The sequence below is a fragment of the Ischnura elegans genome, chromosome 13 (assembly GCF_921293095.1).
Source record: "Ischnura elegans chromosome 13, ioIscEleg1.1, whole genome shotgun sequence".
Lineage (NCBI taxonomy): Eukaryota > Metazoa > Arthropoda > Insecta > Odonata > Coenagrionidae > Ischnura > Ischnura elegans.
Genome location: NC_060258.1, coordinates 15,837,251 through 15,841,206, shown reverse-complemented (window position 1 = coordinate 15,841,206; position 3,956 = coordinate 15,837,251). Strand labels below are relative to the sequence as shown.

Sequence of the window (3,956 nt, the reverse complement as noted above, 5' to 3'; positions counted from 1 at the left end):
CGAAATGTGATCCTTATATTTTAATTTGTCATCAAAGATCACACCTAGATCGCAGTGGGAGGTTACAAGAGGGATAGACTTATTTAAAAGGCTGTAAGTTAAGTAAGCTATTTATAATGTGTCATGCTAATGCATCACAAATATCCTTTTTCTCAGAAAAATAAGCTTTAATAAAAAGAAATGTAAATAATTATATTCATCATTAGTCTCCAAAACTAATATTTTCAATTTAAACTAACCTCTGACATCAGACAATTAATATTTTTATTTTTAGGTATATCAAATACAACTATTTTCACATTAATGAAACACCGTATATCTACAGGAATTTCCCTTCCTCCTAAAAATCTTAAAATAATATCATTTAAATACAAGTACTATTTGTAGGAAATTAACCTACATAGATGAATTCTAAATCCATAGCACTTTTCTGCCAAAATAGTAATTAAATTCAAAACATAAAAAATATTTTTCAATTATGGTCCTTTCGTACTAATAACTGATATTAAATTGGGGATAGAAACCGACCTGGCTTAAAACCGGTCTGAACTCAGATCATGTAAGAATTTAAAGGTAGAACAGACCTATTAATTAAGCTAATGCACCTAATTATTATCTTAATCCAACATCGAGGTCGCAACCCTTCCCGTAAATATGAACTCTGAGGGAAGATTACGCTGTTCTCCCTGACGTAACTTAGTCTAATGAATCGTCCCACGAATAGCACCTAAATGTGATGATAATTTCTTGTTTGCTTTCGATTCCACTTCTTCTGCTCCAACAGCGAATTCCTTTCTCGCCGCTGTGATGTGGTGATAGTCCTTCGCCGTTAGGCCGCTATCCACAGTCTCTCTGCGAACGCCCCGTGGCGAATGCTCGTCTTTGCCTCGGACTGTGGGTACCGGGGTCGCTCGCTACGAGGCGTTCGCGTCGCACAATTCGACGTGAGTCTTAGCCACGGTCTTAGCCATAGAGCTCTCTGGAGGGGGCATAAGCGCTCTGAGGTGAAGCCAGGCATAACGGTACTTTTGCGCATTTAGCCATCTTACGATGTCCTGCTTCGTCGATTTGCCGTAAGCTTGCATGTTAAGAAAATACTGTTTTTTTCTGAAACCAGTGGCTACAGAAGTCATATAAAGGTACGTAAATATTTATTAGTGTGTTTATTTTCATGGATATTATTATCTACATCCGGAAACATTCCGTTAGGCAGATATATGCTATTTAAACTTTGCATTCGCAGATGGTTTGCTGCTCGGCTTACGGGTGCAATAATCGCACGGAAAGGAAGAAAACAGGCCTTACTTTCCACCGGTGAGTAAAATATAGAATAAAATAGTCAAAAAAATGCAATATAGCGTGAGATGTTCGCTACACCTGATACATATTGAATTTGTTACCTACAACGTGCTCGTGTTTGGGGTGCCTTTTAATGTGAATAGTTGATAATGTTATTAGTCAACGGTAGTAATTAAGTATTTTATTTGTATTTTAAGTGTCATGTTAACTATTTTGTTGCGAGTATAATAGTAACGATGGGAAATAATGCGACTGAAACACGTGTCACACACACCTTTAAGATGGCTTGTAAGGTATTATGCGGAGTTATGTGGTGTTCTGTAATTTTTCAGTTAAAATATTGGAGAAGACATAGCAGTTATGATGCCTTGGAAGTGTGTAATATTAATAATTTCAATGACGGAAAGAACTAGTGAAAAAGTGGCCTTAGCGTGCTTTATGCTGTGTTCATCGGTACTCAATGTTTAAAACGTAGAGAAAGAAAGTATGATACCTACGGATTTGTTACTAAGTTTGTGAATAAAGGTATTGGTGAAGAAATATTTGCAGGGAAGTGTGATTATTTAGCAATTTAAATTTCAACTGTAGCTGATCATTTGATCGTTAAACCGACCCTTGTATTTCGTTATGAAGTAGGCAATAGTAGCTTTAGTGAGTGTATATTCATTACTTCTCGCGTTGCCTTCAATGTTATCCCGTATAGTTATGACGTGTAATTAATGAAGTGAATTAGTCAATTTTATTTTTAAACTATCTGTTCCCTTAGATGCTAAAGTAGGATTTTAAAGTTTTATGTATTAAATCAAAGAAGTAAAGGAAAGTATACTGTGCATACACAATCAGGGGTGGAAATGTTGAAATCACGTTAAGTTCACATAACATACTTTCGATTACAGAGGGATGCACACTAACATTGAGATAATTAATCCCGCTAGTTTAACTTTTCTATGTACTGCTGTGTTAGCGGGTATGTTACATTATGGTAAGAGTAACGACTGGAGGTATTTTTGACTTCCTCTCGATGGCATTGGTACATGGCCGCTATGTTATCTTAAAGCAACTCTTGTATTATAAGAGGTGGGAGGGATTATGACCTATTACTTTCCCACCGCAGGAAACTATGTTAGAGGATCCATAATGTCAAGTTTTCATGAATGGCCCTTGTATAAATAACTTATTTCTGGATTCATTTTACACTTGATGGGTGTGTGTTCTTATTTATTGTTTGAGCATGACAAGGATATGATGAATTAAATATAAATGAAGTCAGTCACATTCTAAGGTATGCATCTATGAAATTCTGTGGTGACCACATTGAGTGCATTGGTATTTGATCTGCTATTTCAATTGCCGAGTAAATGTAATTTAAATACATTATCTATAGTAATATTTTTTGGAATTGGTGTATTTATAAAAATAATGGTTATTGTAGAGGAAATTTCTTTCCACCTATACATATTCACTTTCGCAGCCTTTCTACTTTTTTCAGGATATCCTTGGAAGTTTGCTGGTCCTTTTATTAAGCCATTTCCGAAAACCTTTCACCATTTACTTTCCTGTGATGAATCATGAAGAGTGGCAGTTGCTCACTGGAAAAATTATGAATTGCAATCGCCTTAGCTGTTTTCATTTCGGTTTTGCATTTTTGGCCTCACCCATGCATTGTGTATGTTTACATTTGCTGTTGATCTGCCAAAGTTGAATCTTGTACTTGAACAATGTGAAAAATTTTTGTGTCGTGAATTAATCTTTCTGTAATTTGCCCATTAAATGAATTTTTATGCTTGATTTTGTTTTTCTTTGAAAAATCATAATATGTCGACCTTTTCGTCAAGTTAAATTCAGAGGCACGCACTCAGACGAGTTCACTCGCGTGCAAAGGGGCATTACTTGCTGTAGTATGGATATTTTCCAGGGGCTTGGGTTGTAAAAATAAAATAATTTGTATCGAAAACGTAGTGGTTTCGCAATCTTTCGTCCGTCAATCTTACTTGAGCATGGTCAACTGCGGACGTACGCACTCGTAGTGCATTAACTTGCATTACGAGAGGTAGCACCGTTTTTTTTCGGGGGCTTTGACAGTGAAAATGGAATTATGTGGAACAAAGTCGTAAGTTCTTTCTGCGTAATGTCGTAAAACTTATTTTAACTTCGGGTTTGGTCAATATTTCTATCGTACAGGAGCAGTTCATGACGAGTTCAATGGTGATTACTATGTTCGTAGAAGTAACGACGGTGCATAGCAACATATTCAATCGATCTTTAATTTCCGGATTAAGATTCATTAAGTTAAAATTAATGCAATTTTCGAATTGCCAGCCATTGTTTAGCTAGTAATATTGAGTCAATTATGCTTGACTAAACACCTCATTGTCCGTTGATTATTGTCTTCCTGCAGGTCACAAGGGCTCTGATCCAGCATAAATTTATTCTTTGGGCATGTATTACTATTTATTTTCATCGTACCTTTCGCGAAAAATGCCTAAAGGTATTATTTAATGAGTTAAAAGCAAAAAATTGTCGTTGCCCCGTAAGACTCTGTGTTATAGCAGGGCAGCGCATCATGGCTAAATGCGCAATTTGGCCACGCCCCCCTGGCTTCACTTCCCGCTATTGGAAAGGATAGGGCGCGCCCCCTCCAGTTACCTCTATGGTCT

General features: G+C 36.6%; 1 long non-coding RNA gene across 1 annotated transcript; it reads left to right on the top strand.

Annotated features, from left to right (window-relative positions):
* The first annotated feature begins 973 nt into the window (after positions 1-973).
* Positions 974-3,058, top strand: LOC124170452. Its single transcript, XR_006867465.1, has 3 exons — positions 974-1,139; positions 1,244-1,314; positions 2,789-3,058. It is a non-coding gene; the product is annotated as an uncharacterized LOC124170452 (long non-coding RNA).
* The last annotated feature ends 898 nt before the right edge of the window (positions 3,059-3,956 follow it).